Genomic DNA, 20,220 nt, shown 5'->3' on the forward strand with positions numbered 1-20,220 from the left:
TGTTATGCTGAGATTGCAACTGGTACCACCTGTGGCTTTGAGAGGCAAGGCCCTATTTACATTTGACCCACTGGAATGTCCTCCCTCTGCAACACAAAAGAAAACTCACCTGGGTATTCATTGGATAATGGAGTATTCCCCCTTGCTTATAAAGGCCTGGAAGTTAGAGAGAAGTAAGTGTTTAAAGAAGACCTGAAGATAACTCAAAACCATCGCTGTTTTCAACCATGAGGTAAGCCTCACTTCATACTTTCTAATCAAAATCATTTTTTTTCAGATAAGAGAAGATCTTGGATACTTTTGTCCCTATTTACATGACCCAAAACAAAGCACTATCTTGTGTTCCATTGCTGGTGAGAACGTGCTTCCTGTTTTGGGCAATGTGGGAACTGGGTTAAACTTTCCAGATGAAATGAGGAGCATCAGAGTGGCCAGTCCTCTACTTTCAATGCTTTCAACTCAGTCAAAGCAGAGCACTGTACCTTATTAGAAAAATCTCGGCTTTAAAACCTTGTTTTTTAACATGTAAGTGTCACCTTGTTTGACCAAGGTGAGAAGCAGATTATCTGCAACCACAGCCACAATGCCTTTCCCTAACAGCCATTTCAGACATATTAGCGCGCAAAACTCCAAACGGAGCACTTTTCTGTGATGACGTATTGGAAGTGTGCTCTTCTGTTTGGGGTATTGTGTGACCAGACTTACTTGGATAGAACATTCATGAAGTTACATGGAGAAAGCTCAATTTCATTAAAACATTTCTCATGAAAACTAGGAATCAACATAAAAATAATCAAGGTTCTTGGTTTGACAATTGTGAACTATGTTTAGGGTTAGATAGCAATATTATTTCCAAGAGTTATTTTTGGTAGACCGGAGTGATCAAGTGGAAATTTGCTTTATCCTTGTGATTTTTATGTCTGCAGATAAGTCAAATGAAAGCACTTTCTTATATGTTGGGATTTCACTGAGTGCTTTTTGTTTGGTTGGTCTTTAAACTGTGAATACTCATATTCTTTTTCATTGGTTAAGTGATTTGAAACATATTTGGGATGGAAGCAGGACTATTGCTTTGCATAGCTAAATGTGTTTTATTTTCTAAACACTCTTTCTGATTCTTTTAAATCATTTTAAACAAAATGCTGTCAAAGAATTTAGGAAGAGATGCTCCTTGGTACAGTGCTTTTTGGTGGCTTTTTTCTATACCCTGTGACTTTGGATTTTGGCTTTCATAGTTGCAAGTTACAATATGGAAGTTAACATACCCATTGGGATGTATAACCTACAATACCATTGGTTCATAGAGTTCTCAAGAAGTTTAAAATCCTGCAAATTTTTGAATATGCTAACTTACAACAGCTTTTAGCTGAAACCAAGCTGTCTGCATCTTCTATATTTTAAATTTCAGAAATATTCCTGAGATGAAAGGTATAAAATATAGGGAGTTCTCCTGCTCACACATTCGGATTTTACTTCATAATCAAAACTGCTAAGATTAGCTGTTGCTTAAACCTCTGAATAGAGTTTACATTACCAAAAACGCCCTATTGTTATGCTGAGATTGCAACTGGTACCACCTGTGGCTTTGAGAGGCAAGGCCCTATTTACATTTGACCCACTGGAATGTCCTCCCTCTGCAACACAAAAGAAAACTTACCTGGGTATTCATTGGAAAATGGAGTATTCCCCCTTGCTTTAAAGGCCTGGAAGTTAGAGAGAAGTAAGTGTTTAACGAAGACCTGAAGATAACTCAAAACCATCGCTGTTTTCAACCATGAGGTAAGCCTCACTTCATACTTTGTAATCAAAATCATTTTTTTTCAGATAAGAGAAGATCTTGGATACTTTTGTCCCTATTTACATGACCCAAAACAAAGCACTATCTTGTGTTCCATTGCTGGTAAGAAAGTGCTTCCTGTTTTGGGCAATGTGGGAACTGGGTTAAACCTTCCAGATGAAATGAGGAGCATCAGAGTGGCCAGTCCTCTACTTTCAATGCTTTCAACTCAGTCAAAGCAGAGCACTGTACCTTATTAGAAAAATCTCGGCTTTAAAACCTTGTTTTTTAACATGTAAGTGTCACCTTGTTTGACCAAGGTGAGAAGCAGATTATCTGCAACCACAGCCACAATGCCTTTCCCTAACAGCCATTTCAGACATATTAGCGCGCAAAACTCCAAACGGAGCACTTTTCTGTGATGACGTATTGGAAGTGTGCTCTTCTGTTTGGGGTATTGTGTGACCAGACTTACTTGGATAGAACATTCATGAAGTTACTTGGAGAAAGCTCAATTTCATTAAAACGTTTCTCATGAAACCTAGGAATCAACATAAAAATCATCAAGGTTCTTGGTTTGACAATTGTGAACTATGTTTAGGGTTAGATAGCAATATTATTTCCAAGAGTTATTTTTGGTAGACCGGAGTGATCAAGTGGAAATTTGCTTTTATCCTTGTGATTTTTATGTCTGCAGATAAGTCAAATGAAAGCACTTTCTTATATGTTGGGATTTCACTGAGTGCTTTTTGTTTGGTTGGTCTTTAAACTGTGAATACTCATATTCTTTTTCATTGGTTAAGTGATTTGAAACATATTTGGGATGGAAGCAGGACTATTGCTTTGCATAGCTAAATGTGTTTTATTTTCTAAACACTCTTTCTGATTCTTTTAAATCATTTTAAACAAAATGCTGTCAAAGAATTTAGGAAGAGATGCTCCTTGGTACAGTGCTTTTTGGTGGCTTTTTTCTATACCCTGTGACTTTGGATTTTGGCTTTCATAGTTGCAAGTTACAATATGGAAGTTAACATACCCATTGGGATGTATAACCTACAATACCATTGGTTCATAGAGTTCTCAAGAAGTTTAAAATCCTGCAAATTTTTGAATATGCTAACTTACAACAGCTTTTAGCTGAAACCAAGCTGTCTGCATCTTCTATATTTTAAATTTCAGAAATATTCCTCAGATGAAAGGTATAAAATATAGGGAGTTCTCCTGCTCACACATTCGGATTTTACTTCATAATCAAAACTGCTAAGATTAGCTGTTGCTTAAACCTCTGAATAGAGTTTACATTACCAAAAACGCCCTATTGTTATACTGAGATTGCAACTGGTACCACCTGTGGCTTTGAGAGGCAAGGCCCTATTTACATTTGACCCACTGGAATGTCCTCCCTCTGCAACACAAAAGAAAACTTACCTGGGTATTCATTGGAAAATGGAGTATTCCCCCTTGCTTTAAAGGCCTGGAAGTTAGAGAGAAGTAAGTGTTTAACGAAGACCTGAAGATAACTCAAAACCATCGCTGTTTTCAACCATGAGGTAAGCCTCACTTCATACTTTCTAATCAAAATCATTTTTTTTCAGATAAGAGAAGATCTTGGATACTTTTGTCCCTATTTACATGACCCAAAACAAAGCACTATCTTGTGTTCCATTGCTGGTGAGAAAGTGCTTCCTGTTTTGGGCAATGTGGGAACTGGGTTAAACCTTCCAGATGAAATGAGGAGCATCAGAGTGGCCAGTCCTCTACTTTCAATGCTTTCAACTCAGTCAAAGCAGAGCACTGTACCTTATTAGAAAAATCTCGGCTTTAAAACCTTGTTTTTTAACATGTAAGTGTCACCTTGTTTGACCAAGGTGAGAAGCAGATTATCTGCAACCACAGCCACAATGCCTTTCCCTAACAGCCATTTCAGACATATTAGCGCGCAAAACTCCAAACGGAGCACTTTTCTGTGATGACGTATTGGAAGTTTGCTCTTCTGTTTGGGGTATTGTGTGACCAGACTTACTTGGATAGAACATTCATGAAGTTACTTGGAGAAAGCTCAATTTCATTAAAACGTTTCTCATGAAACCTAGGAATCAACATAAAAATCATCAAGGTTCTTGGTTTGACAATTGTGAACTATGTTTAGGGTTAGATAGCAATATTATTTCCAAGAGTTATTTTTGGTAGACCGGAGTGATCAAGTGGAAATTTGCTTTTATCCTTGTGATTTTTATGTCTGCAGATAAGTCAAATGAAAGCACTTTCTTATATGTTGGGATTTCACTGAGTGCTTTTTGTTTGGTTGGTCTTTAAACTGTGAATACTCATATTCTTTTTCATTGGTTAAGTGATTTGAAACATATTTGGGATGGAAGCAGGACTATTGCTTTGCATAGCTAAATGTGTTTTATTTTCTAAACACTCTTTCTGATTCTTTTAAATCATTTTAAACAAAATGCTGTCAAAGAATTTAGGAAGAGATGCTCCTTGGTACAGTGCTTTTTGGTGGCTTTTTTCTATACCCTGTGACTTTGGATTTTGGCTTTCATAGTTGCAAGTTACAATATGGAAGTTAACATACCCATTGTGATGTATAACCTACAATACCATTGGTTCATAGAGTTCTCAAGAAGTTTAAAATCCTGCAAATTTTTGAATATGCTAACTTACAACAGCTTTTAGCTGAAACCAAGCTGTCTGCATCTTCTATATTTTAAATTTCAGAAATATTCCTCAGGTGAAAGGTATAAAATATATAGAGTTCTCCTGCTCACACATTCGGATTTTACTTCATAATCAAAACTGCTAAGATTAGCTGTTGCTTAAACCTCTGAATAGAGTTTACATTACCAAAAATGCCCTATTGTTATGCTGAGATTGCAACTGGTACCACCTGTGGCTTTGAGAGGCAAGGCCCTATTTACATTTGACCCACTGGAATGTCCTCCCTCTGCAACACAAAAGAAAACTTACCTGGGTATTCATTGGATAATGGAGTATTCCCCCTTGCTTATAAAGGCCTGGAAGTTAGAGAGAAGTAAGTGTTTAAAGAAGACCTGAAGATAACTCAAAACCATCGCTGTTTTCAACCATGAGGTAAGCCTCACTTCATACTTTCTAATCAAAATCATTTTTTTTCAGATAAGAGAAGATCTTGGATACTTTTGTCCCTATTTACATAACCCAAAACAAAGCACTATCTTGTGTTCCATTGCTGGTGAGAAAGTGCTTCCTGTTTTGGGCAATGTGGGAACTGGGTTAAACCTTCCAGATGAAATGAGGAGCATCAGAGTGGCCAGTCCTCTACATTCAATGCTTTCAACTCAGTCAAAGCAGAGCACTGTACCTTATTAGAAAAATCTCGGCTTTAAAACCTTGTTTTTTAACATGTAAGTGTCACCTTGTTTGACCAAGGTGAGAAGCAGATTATCTGCAACCACAGCCACAATGCCTTTCCCTAACAGCCATTTCAGACATATTAGCGCGCAAAACTCCAAACGGAGCACTTTTCTGTGATGACGTATTGGAAGTGTGCTCTTCTGTTTGGGGTATTGTGTGACCAGAGTTACTTGGATAGAACATTCATGAAGTTACTTGGAGAAAGCTCAATTTCATTAAAACGTTTCTCATGAAACCTAGGAATCAACATAAAAATCATCAAGGTTCTTGGTTTGACAATTGTGAACTATGTTTAGGGTTAGATAGCAATATTATTTCCAAGAGTTATTTTTGGTAGACCGGAGTGATCAAGTGGAAATTTGCTTTTATCCTTGTGATTTTTATGTCTGCAGATAAGTCAAATGAAAGCACTTTCTTATATGTTGGGATTTCACTGAGTGCTTTTTGTTTGGTTGGTCTTTAAACTGTGAATACTCATATTCTTTTTCATTGGTTAAGTGATTTGAAACATATTTGGGATGGAAGCAGGACTATTGCTTTGCATAGCTAAATGTGTTTTATTTTCTAAACACTCTTTCTGATTCTTTTAAATCATTTTAAACAAAATGCTGTCAAAGAATTTAGGAATAGATGCTCTTTGGTACAGTGCTTTTTGGTGGCTTTTTTCTATACCCTGTGACTTTGGATTTTGGCTTTCATAGTTGCAAGTTACAATATGGAAGTTAACATACCCATTGTGATGTATAACCTACAATACCAGTGGTTCATAGAGTTCTCAAGAAGTTTAAAATCCTGCAAATTTTTGAATATGCTAACTTACAACAGCTTTTAGCTGAAACCAAGCTGTCTGCATCTTCTATATTTTAAATTTCAGAAATATTCCTCAGGTGAAAGTTATAAAATATATAGAGTTCTCCTGCTCACACATTCGGATTTTACTTCATAATCAAAACTGCTAAGATTAGCTGTTGCTTAAACCTCTGAATAGAGTTTACATTACCAAAAACGCCCTATTGTTATGCTGAGATTGCAACTGGTACCACCTGTGGCTTTGAGAGGCAAGGCCCTATTTACATTTGACCCACTGGAATGTCCTCCCTCTGCAACACAAAAGAAAACTCACCTGGGTATTCATTGGATAATGGAGTATTCCCCCTTGCTTATAAAGGCCTGGAAGTTAGAGAGAAGTAAGTGTTTAAAGAAGACTTGAAGATAACTCAAAACCATCGCTGTTTTCAACCATGAGGTAAGCCTCACTTCATACTTTCTAATCAAAATCATTTTTTTTCAGATAAGAGAAGATCTTGGATACTTTTGTCCCTATTTACATGACCCAAAACAAAGCACTATCTTGTGTTCCATTGCTGGTGAGAACGTGCTTCCTGTTTTGGGCAATGTGGGAACTGGGTTAAACTTTCCAGATGAAATGAGGAGCATCAGAGTGGCCAGTCCTCTACTTTCAATGCTTTCAACTCAGTCAAAGCAGAGCACTGTACCTTATTAGAAAAATCTCGGCTTTAAAACCTTGTTTTTTAACATGTAAGTGTCACCTTGTTTGACCAAGGTGAGAAGCAGATTATCTGCAACCACAGCCACAATGCCTTTCCCTAACAGCCATTTCAGACATATTAGCGCGCAAAACTCCAAACGGAGCACTTTTCTGTGATGACGTATTGGAAGTGTGCTCTTCTGTTTGGGGTATTGTGTGACCAGACTTACTTGGATAGAACATTCATGAAGTTACATGGAGAAAGCTCAATTTCATTAAAACATTTCTCATGAAAACTAGGAATCAACATAAAAATAATCAAGGTTCTTGGTTTGACAATTGTGAACTATGTTTAGGGTTAGATAGCAATATTATTTCCAAGAGTTATTTTTGGTAGACCGGAGTGATCAAGTGGAAATTTGCTTTATCCTTGTGATTTTTATGTCTGCAGATAAGTCAAATGAAAGCACTTTCTTATATGTTGGGATTTCACTGAGTGCTTTTTGTTTGGTTGGTCTTTAAACTGTGAATACTCATATTCTTTTTCATTGGTTAAGTGATTTGAAACATATTTGGGATGGAAGCAGGACTATTGCTTTGCATAGCTAAATGTGTTTTATTTTCTAAACACTCTTTCTGATTCTTTAAAATCATTTTAAACAAAATGCTGTCAAAGAATTTAGGAAGAGATGCTCCTTGGTACAGTGCTTTTTGGTGGCTTTTTTCTATACCCTGTGACTTTGGATTTTGGCTTTCATAGTTGCAAGTTACAATATGGAAGTTAACATACCCATTGTGATGTATAACCTACAATACCATTGGTTCATAGAGTTCTCAAGAAGTTTAAAATCCTGCAAATTTTTGAATATGCTAACTTACAACAGCTTTTAGCTGAAACCAAGCTGTCTGCATCTTCTATATTTTAAATTTCAGAAATATTCCTCAGGTGAAAGTTATAAAATATATAGAGTTCTCCTGCTCACACATTCGGATTTTACTTCATAATCAAAACTGCTAAGATTAGCTGTTGCTTAAACCTCTGAATAGAGTTTACATTACCAAAAACGCCCTATTGTTATGCTGAGATTGCAACTGGTACCACCTGTGGCTTTGAGAGGCAAGGCCCTATTTACATTTGACCCACTGGAATGTCCTCCCTCTGCAACACAAAAGAAAACTCACCTGGGTATTCATTGGATAATGGAGTATTCCCCCTTGCTTATAAAGGCCTGGAAGTTAGAGAGAAGTAAGTGTTTAAAGAAGACCTGAAGATAACTCAAAACCATCGCTGTTTTCAACCATGAGGTAAGCCTCACTTCATACTTTCTAATCAAAATCATTTTTTTTCAGATAAGAGAAGATCTTGGATACTTTTGTCCCTATTTACATGACCCAAAACAAAGCACTATCTTGTGTTCCATTGCTGGTGAGAACGTGCTTCCTGTTTTGGGCAATGTGGGAACTGGGTTAAACCTTCCAGATGAAATGAGGAGCATCAGAGTGGCCAGTCCTCTACTTTCAATGCTTTCAACTCAGTCAAAGCAGAGCACTGTACCTTATTAGAAAAATCTCGGCTTTAAAACCTTGTTTTTTAACATGTAAGTGTCACCTTGTTTGACCAAGGTGAGAAGCAGATTATCTGCAACCACAGCCACAATACCTTTCCCTAACAGCCATTTCAGACATATTAGCGCGCAAAACTCCAAACGGAGCACTTTTCTGTGATGACGTATTGGAAGTGTGCTCTTCTGTTTGGGGTATTGTGTGACCAGACTTTCTTGGATAGAACATTCATGAAGTTACTTGGAGAAAGCTCAATTTCATTAAAACGTTTCTCATGAAACCTAGGAATCAACATAAAAATCATCAAGGTTCTTGGTTTGACAATTGTGAACTATGTTTAGGGTTAGATAGCAATATTATTTCCAAGAGTTATTTTTGGTAGACCGGAGTGATCAAGTGGAAATTTGCTTTTATCCTTGTGATTTTTATGTCTGCAGATAAGTCAAATGAAAGCACTTTCTTATATGTTGGGATTTCACTGAGTGCTTTTTGTTTGGTTGGTCTTTAAACTGTGAATACTCATATTCTTTTTCATTGGTTAAGTGATTTGAAACATATTTGGGATGGAAGCAGGACTATTGCTTTGCATAGCTAAATGTGTTTTATTTTCTAAACACTCTTTCTGATTCTTTTAAATCATTTTAAACAAAATGCTGTCAAAGAATTTAGGAAGAGATGCTCCTTGGTACAGTGCTTTTTGGTGGCTTTTTTCTATACCCTGTGACTTTGGATTTTGGCTTTCATAGTTGCAAGTTACAATATGGAAGTTAACATACCCATTGGGATGTATAACCTACAATACCATTGGTTCATAGAGTTCTCAAGAAGTTTAAAATCCTGCAAATTTTTGAATATGCTAACTTACAACAGCTTTTAGCTGAAACCAAGCTGTCTGCATCTTCTATATTTTAAATTTCAGAAATATTCCTGAGATGAAAGGTATAAAATATAGGGAGTTCTCCTGCTCACACATTCGGATTTTACTTCATAATCAAAACTGCTAAGATTAGCTGTTGCTTAAACCTCTGAATAGAGTTTACATTACCAAAAACGCCCTATTGTTATGCTGAGATTGCAACTGGTACCACCTGTGGCTTTGAGAGGCAAGACCCTATTTACATTTGACCCACTGGAATGTCCTCCCTCTGCAACACAAAAGAAAACTTACCTGGGTATTCATTGGAAAATGGAGTATTCCCCCTTGCTTTAAAGGCCTGGAAGTTAGAGAGAAGTAAGTGTTTAACGAAGACCTGAAGATAACTCAAAACCATCGCTGTTTTCAACCATGAGGTAAGCCTCACTTCATACTTTCTAATCAAAATCATTTTTTTTCAGATAAGAGAAGATCTTGGATACTTTTGTCCCTATTTACATGACCCAAAACAAAGCACTATCTTGTGTTCCATTGCTGGTGAGAAAGTGCTTCCTGTTTTGGGCAATGTGGGAACTGGGTTAAACCTTCCAGATGAAATGAGGAGCATCAGAGTGGCCAGTCCTCTACTTTCAATGCTTTCAACTCAGTCAAAGCAGAGCACTGTACCTTATTAGAAAAATCTCGGCTTTAAAACCTTGTTTTTTAACATGTAAGTGTCACCTTGTTTGACCAAGGTGAGAAGCAGATTATCTGCAACCACAGCCACAATGCCTTTCCCTAACAGCCATTTCAGACATATTAGCGCGCAAAACTCCAAACGGAGCACTTTTCTGTGATGACGTATTGGAAGTGTGCTCTTCTGTTTGGGGTATTGTGTGACCAGACTTACTTGGATAGAACATTCATGAAGTTACTTGGAGAAAGCTCAATTTCATTAAAACGTTTCTCATGAAACCTAGGAATCAACATAAAAATCATCAAGGTTCTTGGTTTGACAATTGTGAACTATGTTTAGGGTTAGATAGCAATATTATTTCCAAGAGTTATTTTTGGTAGACCGGAGTGATCAAGTGGAAATTTGCTTTTATCCTTGTGATTTTTATGTCTGCAGATAAGTCAAATGAAAGCACTTTCTTATATGTTGGGATTTCACTGAGTGCTTTTTGTTTGGTTGGTCTTTAAACTGTGAATACTCATATTCTTTTTCATTGGTTAAGTGATTTGAAACATATTTGGGATGGAAGCAGGACTATTGCTTTGCATAGCTAAATGTGTTTTATTTTCTAAACACTCTTTCTGATTCTTTTAAATCATTTTAAACAAAATGCTGTCAAAGAATTTAGGAAGAGATGCTCCTTGGTACAGTGCTTTTTGGTGGCTTTTTTCTATACCCTGTGACTTTGGATTTTGGCTTTCATAGTTGCAAGTTACAATATGGAAGTTAACATACCCATTGTGATGTATAACCTACAATACCATTGGTTCATAGAGTTCTCAAGAAGTTTAAAATCCTGCAAATTTTTGAATATGCTAACTTACAACAGCTTTTAGCTGAAACCAAGCTGTCTGCATCTTCTATATTTTAAATTTCAGAAATATTCCTCAGGTGAAAGTTATAAAATATATAGAGTTCTCCTGCTCACACATTCGGATTTTACTTCATAATCAAAACTGCTAAGATTAGCTGTTGCTTAAACCTCTGAATAGAGTTTACATTACCAAAAACGCCCTATTGTTATGCTGAGATTGCAACTGGTACCACCTGTGGCTTTGAGAGGCAAGGCCCTATTTACATTTGACCCACTGGAATGTCCTCCCTCTGCAACACAAAAGAAAACTCACCTGGGTATTCATTGGATAATGGAGTATTCCCCCTTGCTTATAAAGGCCTGGAAGTTAGAGAGAAGTAAGTGTTTAAAGAAGACCTGAAGATAACTCAAAACCATCGCTGTTTTCAACCATGAGGTAAGCCTCACTTCATACTTTCTAATCAAAATCATTTTTTTTCAGATAAGAGAAGATCTTGGATACTTTTGTCCCTATTTACATGACCCAAAACAAAGCACTATCTTGTGTTCCATTGCTGGTGAGAACGTGCTTCCTGTTTTGGGCAATGTGGGAACTGGGTTAAACCTTCCAGATGAAATGAGGAGCATCAGAGTGGCCAGTCCTCTACTTTCAATGCTTTCAACTCAGTCAAAGCAGAGCACTGTACCTTATTAGAAAAATCTCGGCTTTAAAACCTTGTTTTTTAACATGTAAGTGTCACCTTGTTTGACCAAGGTGAGAAGCAGATTATCTGCAACCACAGCCACAATACCTTTCCCTAACAGCCATTTCAGACATATTAGCGCGCAAAACTCCAAACGGAGCACTTTTCTGTGATGACGTATTGGAAGTGTGCTCTTCTGTTTGGGGTATTGTGTGACCAGACTTTCTTGGATAGAACATTCATGAAGTTACTTGGAGAAAGCTCAATTTCATTAAAACGTTTCTCATGAAACCTAGGAATCAACATAAAAATCATCAAGGTTCTTGGTTTGACAATTGTGAACTATGTTTAGGGTTAGATAGCAATATTATTTCCAAGAGTTATTTTTGGTAGACCGGAGTGATCAAGTGGAAATTTGCTTTTATCCTTGTGATTTTTATGTCTGCAGATAAGTCAAATGAAAGCACTTTCTTATATGTTGGGATTTCACTGAGTGCTTTTTGTTTGGTTGGTCTTTAAACTGTGAATACTCATATTCTTTTTCATTGGTTAAGTGATTTGAAACATATTTGGAATGGAAGCAGGACTATTGCTTTGCATAGCTAAATGTGTTTTATTTTCTAAACACTCTTTCTGATTCTTTTAAATCATTTTAAACAAAATGCTGTCAAAGAATTTAGGAAGAGATGCTCTTTGGTACAGTGCTTTTTGGTGGCTTTTTTCTATACCCTGTGACTTTGGATTTTGGCTTTCATAGTTGCAAGTTACAATATGGAAGTTAACATACCCATTGTGATGTATAACCTACAATACCATTGGTTCATAGAGTTCTCAAGAAGTTTAAAATCCTGCAAATTTTTGAATATGCTAACTTACAACAGCTTTTAGCTGAAACCAAGCTGTCTGCATCTTCTATATTTTAAATTTCAGAAATATTCCTCAGGTGAAAGTTATAAAATATATAGAGTTCTCCTGCTCACACATTCGGATTTTACTTCATAATCAAAACTGCTAAGATTAGCTGTTGCTTAAACCTCTGAATAGAGTTTACATTACCAAAAACGCCCTATTGTTATGCTGAGATTGCAACTGGTACCACCTGTGGCTTTGAGAGGCAAGGCCCTATTTACATTTGACCCACTGGAATGTCCTCCCTCTGCAACACAAAAGAAAACTCACCTGGGTATTCATTGGATAATGGAGTATTCCCCCTTGCTTATAAAGGCCTGGAAGTTAGAGAGAAGTAAGTGTTTAAAGAAGACCTGAAGATAACTCAAAACCATCGCTGTTTTCAACCATGAGGTAAGCCTCACTTCATACTTTCTAATCAAAATCATTTTTTTTCAGATAAGAGAAGATCTTGGATACTTTTGTCCCTATTTACATGACCCAAAACAAAGCACTATCTTGTGTTCCATTGCTGGTGAGAACGTGCTTCCTGTTTTGGGCAATGTGGGAACTGGGTTAAACTTTCCAGATGAAATGAGGAGTATCAGAGTGGCCAGTCCTCTACTTTCAATGCTTTCAACTCAGTCAAAGCAGAGCACTGTACCTTATTAGAAAAATCTCGGCTTTAAAACCTTGTTTTTTAACATGTAAGTGTCACCTTGTTTGACCAAGGTGAGAAGCAGATTATCTGCAACCACAGCCACAATGCCTTTCCCTAACAGCCATTTCAGACATATTAGCGCGCAAAACTCCAAACGGAGCACTTTTCTGTGATGACGTATTGGAAGTGTGCTCTTCTGTTTGGGGTATTGTGTGACCAGACTTACTTGGATAGAACATTCATGAAGTTACATGGAGAAAGCTCAATTTCATTAAAACATTTCTCATGAAAACTAGGAATCAACATAAAAATAATCAAGGTTCTTGGTTTGACAATTGTGAACTATGTTTAGGGTTAGATAGCAATATTATTTCCAAGAGTTATTTTTGGTAGACCGGAGTGATCAAGTGGAAATTTGCTTTATCCTTGTGATTTTTATGTCTGCAGATAAGTCAAATGAAAGCACTTTCTTATATGTTGGGATTTCACTGAGTGCTTTTTGTTTGGTTGGTCTTTAAACTGTGAATACTCATATTCTTTTTCATTGGTTAAGTGATTTGAAACATATTTGGGATGGAAGCAGGACTATTGCTTTGCATAGCTAAATGTGTTTTATTTTCTAAACACTCTTTCTGATTCTTTAAAATCATTTTAAACAAAATGCTGTCAAAGAATTTAGGAAGAGATGCTCCTTGGTACAGTGCTTTTTGGTGGCTTTTTTCTATACCCTGTGACTTTGGATTTTGGCTTTCATAGTTGCAAGTTACAATATGGAAGTTAACATACCCATTGTGATGTATAACCTACAATACCATTGGTTCATAGAGTTCTCAAGAAGTTTAAAATCCTGCAAATTTTTGAATATGCTAACTTACAACAGCTTTTAGCTGAAACCAAGCTGTCTGCATCTTCTATATTTTAAATTTCAGAAATATTCCTCAGGTGAAAGTTATAAAATATATAGAGTTCTCCTGCTCACACATTCGGATTTTACTTCATAATCAAAACTGCTAAGATTAGCTGTTGCTTAAACCTCTGAATAGAGTTTACATTACCAAAAACGCCCTATTGTTATGCTGAGATTGCAACTGGTACCACCTGTGGCTTTGAGAGGCAAGGCCCTATTTACATTTGACCCACTGGAATGTCCTCCCTCTGCAACACAAAAGAAAACTCACCTGGGTATTCATTGGATAATGGAGTATTCCCCCTTGCTTATAAAGGCCTGGAAGTTAGAGAGAAGTAAGTGTTTAAAGAAGACCTGAAGATAACTCAAAACCATCGCTGTTTTCAACCATGAGGTAAGCCTCACTTCATACTTTCTAATCAAAATCATTTTTTTTCAGATAAGAGAAGATCTTGGATACTTTTGTCCCTATTTACATGACCCAAAACAAAGCACTATCTTGTGTTCCATTGCTGGTGAGAACGTGCTTCCTGTTTTGGGCAATGTGGGAACTGGGTTAAACCTTCCAGATGAAATGAGGAGCATCAGAGTGGCCAGTCCTCTACTTTCAATGCTTTCAACTCAGTCAAAGCAGAGCACTGTACCTTATTAGAAAAATCTCGGCTTTAAAACCTTGTTTTTTAACATGTAAGTGTCACCTTGTTTGACCAAGGTGAGAAGCAGATTATCTGCAACCACAGCCACAATACCTTTCCCTAACAGCCATTTCAGACATATTAGCGCGCAAAACTCCAAACGGAGCACTTTTCTGTGATGACGTATTGGAAGTGTGCTCTTCTGTTTGGGGTATTGTGTGACCAGACTTTCTTGGATAGAACATTCATGAAGTTACTTGGAGAAAGCTCAATTTCATTAAAACGTTTCTCATGAAACCTAGGAATCAACATAAAAATCATCAAGGTTCTTGGTTTGACAATTGTGAACTATGTTTAGGGTTAGATAGCAATATTATTTCCAAGAGTTATTTTTGGTAGACCGGAGTGATCAAGTGGAAATTTGCTTTTATCCTTGTGATTTTTATGTCTGCAGATAAGTCAAATGAAAGCACTTTCTTATATGTTGGGATTTCACTGAGTGCTTTTTGTTTGGTTGGTCTTTAAACTGTGAATACTCATATTCTTTTTCATTGGTTAAGTGATTTGAAACATATTTGGGATGGAAGCAGGACTATTGCTTTGCATAGCTAAATGTGTTTTATTTTCTAAACACTCTTTCTGATTCTTTTAAATCATTTTAAACAAAATGCTGTCAAAGAATTTAGGAAGAGATGCTCCTTGGTACAGTGCTTTTTGGTGGCTTTTTTCTATACCCTGTGACTTTGGATTTTGGCTTTCATAGTTGCAAGTTACAATATGGAAGTTAACATACCCATTGGGATGTATAACCTACAATACCATTGGTTCATAGAGTTCTCAAGAAGTTTAAAATCCTGCAAATTTTTGAATATGCTAACTTACAACAGCTTTTAGCTGAAACCAAGCTGTCTGCATCTTCTATATTTTAAATTTCAGAAATATTCCTGAGATGAAAGGTATAAAATATAGGGAGTTCTCCTGCTCACACATTCGGATTTTACTTCATAATCAAAACTGCTAAGATTAGCTGTTGCTTAAACCTCTGAATAGAGTTTACATTACCAAAAACGCCCTATTGTTATGCTGAGATTGCAACTGGTACCACCTGTGGCTTTGAGAGGCAAGGCCCTATTTACATTTGACCCACTGGAATGTCCTCCCTCTGCAACACAAAAGAAAACTTACCTGGGTATTCATTGGAAAATGGAGTATTCCCCCTTGCTTTAAAGGCCTGGAAGTTAGAGAGAAGTAAGTGTTTAACGAAGACCTGAAGATAACTCAAAACCATCGCTGTTTTCAACCATGAGGTAAGCCTCACTTCATACTTTCTAATCAAAATCATTTTTTTTCAGATAAGAGAAGATCTTGGATACTTTTGTCCCTATTTACATGACCCAAAACAAAGCACTATCTTGTGTTCCATTGCTGGTGAGAAAGTGCTTCCTGTTTTGGGCAATGTGGGAACTGGGTTAAACCTTCCAGATGAAATGAGGAGCATCAGAGTGGCCAGTCCTCTACTTTCAATGCTTTCAACTCAGTCAAAGCAGAGCACTGTACCTTATTAGAAAAATCTCGGCTTTAAAACCTTGTTTTTTAACATGTAAGTGTCACCTTGTTTGACCAAGGTGAGAAGCAGATTATCTGCAACCACAGCCACAATGCCTTTCCCTAACAGCCATTTCAGACATATTAGCGCGCAAAACTCCAAACGGAGCACTTTTCTGTGATGACGTATTGGAAGTGTGCTCTTCTGTTTGGGGTATTGTGTGACCAGACTTACTTGGATAGAACATTCATGAAGTTACTTGGAGAAAGCTCAATTTCATTAAAACGTTTCTCATGAAACCTAGGAATCAACATAAAAATCATCAAGGTTCTTGGTTTGACAATTGTGAACTATGTTTAGGGTTAGATAGCAATATTATTTCCAAGAGTTATTTTTGGTAGACCGGAGTGATCAAGTGGAAATTTGCTTTTATCCTTGTGATTTTTATGTCTGCAGATAAGTCAAATGAAAGCACTTTCTTATATGTTGGGATTTCACTGAGTGCTTTTTGTTTGGTTGGTCTTTAAACTGTGAATACTCATATTCTTTTTCATTGGTTAAGTGATTTGAAACATATTTGGGATGGAAGCAGGACTATTGCTTTGCATAGCTAAATGTGTTTTATTTTCTAAACACTCTTTCTGATTCTTTTAAATCATTTTAAACAAAATGCTGTCAAAGAATTTAGGAAGAGATGCTCCTTGGTACAGTGCTTTTTGGTGGCTTTTTTCTATACCCTGTGACTTTGGATTTTGGCTTTCATAGTTGCAAGTTACAATATGGAAGTTAACATACCCATTGTGATGTATAACCTACAATACCATTGGTTCATAGAGTTCTCAAGAAGTTTAAAATCCTGCAAATTTTTGAATATGCTAACTTACAACAGCTTTTAGCTGAAACCAAGCTGTCTGCATCTTCTATATTTTAAATTTCAGAAATATTCCTCAGGTGAAAGGTATAAAATATATAGAGTTCTCCTGCTCACACATTCGGATTTTACTTCATAATCAAAACTGCTAAGATTAGCTGTTGCTTAAACCTCTGAATAGAGTTTACATTACCAAAAACGCCCTATTGTTATGCTGAGATTGCAACTGGTATCACCTGTGGCTTTGAGAGGCAAGGCCCTATTTACATTTGACCCACTGGAATGTCCTCCCTCTGCAACACAAAAGAAAACTCACCTGGGTATTCATTGGATAATGGAGTATTCCCCCTTGCTTATAAAGGCCTGGAAGTTAGAGAGAAGTAAGTGTTTAAAGAAGACCTGAAGATAACTCAAAACCATCGCTGTTTTCAACCATGAGGTAAGCCTCACTTCATACTTTCTAATCAAAATCATTTTTTTTCAGATAAGAGAAGATCTTGGATACTTTTGTCCCTATTTACATGACCCAAAACAAAGCACTATCTTGTGTTCCATTGCTGGTGAGAACGTGCTTCCTGTTTTGGGCAATGTGGGAACTGGGTTAAACCTTCCAGATGAAATGAGGAGCATCAGAGTGGCCAGTCCTCTACTTTCAATGCTTTCAACTCAGTCAAAGCAGAGCACTGTACCTTATTAGAAAAATCTCGGCTTTAAAACCTTGTTTTTTAACATGTAAGTGTCACCTTGTTTGACCAAGGTGAGAAGCAGATTATCTGCAACCACAGCCACAATGCCTTTCCCTAACAGCCATTTCAGAAATATTAGCGCGCAAAACTCCAAACGGAGCACTTTTCTGTGATGACGTATTGGAAGTGTGCTCTTCTGTTTGGGGTATTGTGTGACCAGACTTACTTGGATAGAACATTCATGAAGTTACTTGGAGAAAGCTCAATTTCATTAAAACGTTTCTCATGAAACCTAGGAATCAACATAAAAATCATCAAGGTTCTTGGTTTGACAATTGTGAACTATGTTTAGGGTTAGATAGCAATATTATTTCCAAGAGTTATTTTTGGTAGACCGGAGTGATCAAGTGGAAATTTGCTTTTATCCTTGTGATTTTTATGTCTGCAGATAAGTCAAATGAAAGCACTTTCTTATATGTTGGGATTTCACTGAGTGCTTTTTGTTTGGTTGGTCTTTAAACTGTGAATACTCATATTCTTTTTCATTGGTTAAGTGATTTGAAACATATTTGGGATGGAAGCAGGACTATTGCTTTGCATAGCTAAATGTGTTTTATTTTCTAAACACTCTTTCTGATTCTTTTAAATCATTTTAAACAAAATGCTGTCAAAGAATTTAGGAAGAGATGCTCCTTGGTACAGTGCTTTTTGGTGGCTTTTTTCTATACCCTGTGACTTTGGATTTTGGCTTTCATAGTTGCAAGTTACAATATGGAAGTTAACATACCCATTGTGATGTATAACCTACAATACCATTGGTTCATAGAGTTCTCAAGAAGTTTAAAATCCTGCAAATTTTTGAATATGCTAACTTACAACAGCTTTTAGCTGAAACCAAGCTGTCTGCATCTTCTATATTTTAAATTTCAGAAATATTCCTGAGATGAAAGGTATAAAATATAGGGAGTTCTCCTGCTCACACATTCGGATTTTACTTCATAATCAAAACTGCTAAGATTAGCTGTTGCTTAAACCTCTGAATAGAGTTTACATTACCAAAAACGCCCTATTGTTATGCTGAGATTGCAACTGGTACCACCTGTGGCTTTGAGAGGCAAGGCCCTATTTACATTTGACCCACTGGAATGTCCTCCCTCTGCAACACAAAAGAAAACTTACCTGGGTATTCATTGGAAAATGGAGTATTCCCCCTTGCTTTAAAGGCCTGGAAGTTAGAGAGAAGTAAGTGTTTAACGAAGACCTGAAGATAACTCAAAACCATCGCTGTTTTCAACCATGAGGTAAGCCTCACTTCATACTTTCTAATCAAAATCATTTTTTTTCAGATAAGAGAAGATCTTGGATACTTTTGTCCCTATTTACATGACCCAAAACAAAGCACTATCTTGTGTTCCATTGCTGGTGAGAAAGTGCTTCCTGTTTTGGGCAATGTGGGAACTGGGTTAAACCTTCCAGATGAAATGAGGAGCATCAGAGTGGCCAGTCCTCTACTTTCAATGCTTTCAACTCAGTCAAAGCAGAGCACTGTACCTTATTAGAAAAATCTCGGCTTTAAAACCTTGTTTTTTAACATGTAAGTGTCACCTTGTTTGACCAAGGTGAGAAGCAGATTATCTGCAACCTCAGCCACAATGCCTTTCCCTAACAGCCATTTCAGACATATTAGCGCGCAAAACTCCAAACGGAGCACTTTTCTGTGATGACGTATTGGAAGTGTGCTCTTCTGTTTGGGGTATTGTGTGACCAGACTTACTTGGATAGAACATTCATGAAGTTACTTGGAGAAAGCTCAATTTCATTAAAACGTTTCTCATGAAACCTAGGAATCAACATAAAAATCATCAAGGTTCTTGGTTTGACAATTGTGAACTATGTTTAGGGTTAGATAGCAATATTATTTCCAAGAGTTATTTTTGGTAGACCGGAGTGATCAAGTGGAAATTTGCTTTTATCCTTGTGATTTTTATGTCTGCAGATAAGTCAAATGAAAGCACTTTCTTATATGTTGGGATTTCACTGAGTGCTTTTTGTTTGGTTGGTCTTTAAACTGTGAATACTCATATTCTTTTTCATTGGTTAAGTGATTTGAAACATATTTGGGATGGAAGCAGGACTATTGCTTTGCATAGCTAAATGTGTTTTATTTTCTAAACACTCTTTCTGATTCTTTTAAATCATTTTAAACAAAATGCTGTCAAAAAATTTAGGAAGAGATGCTCTTTGGTACAGTGCTTTTTGGTGGCTTTTTTCTATACCCTGTGACTTTGGATTTTGGCTTTCATAGTTGCAAGTTACAATATGGAAGTTAACATACCCATTGGGATGTATAACCTACAATACCATTGGTTCATAGAGTTCTCAAGAAGTTTAAAATCCTGCAAATTTTTGAATATGCTAACTTACAACAGCTTTTAGCTGAAACCAAGCTGTCTGCATCTTCTATATTTTAAATTTCAGAAATATTCCTCAGGTGAAAGGTATAAAATATATAGAGTTCTCCTGCTCACACATTCGGATTTTACTTCATAATCAAAACTGCTAAGATTAGCTGTTGCTTAAACCTCTGAATAGAGTTTACATTACCAAAAACGCCCTATTGTTATGCTGAGATTGCAACTGGTACCACCTGTGGCTTTGAGAGGCAAGGCCCTATTTACATTTGACCCACTGGAATGTCCTCCCTCTGCA

Source organism: Staurois parvus, unplaced genomic scaffold (genome assembly GCF_062004578.1).
Source record: "Staurois parvus isolate SC_StPar_1 unplaced genomic scaffold, SC_StPar_1.0 ptg000081l, whole genome shotgun sequence".
Taxonomy (NCBI): Eukaryota; Metazoa; Chordata; class Amphibia; order Anura; family Ranidae; genus Staurois; species Staurois parvus.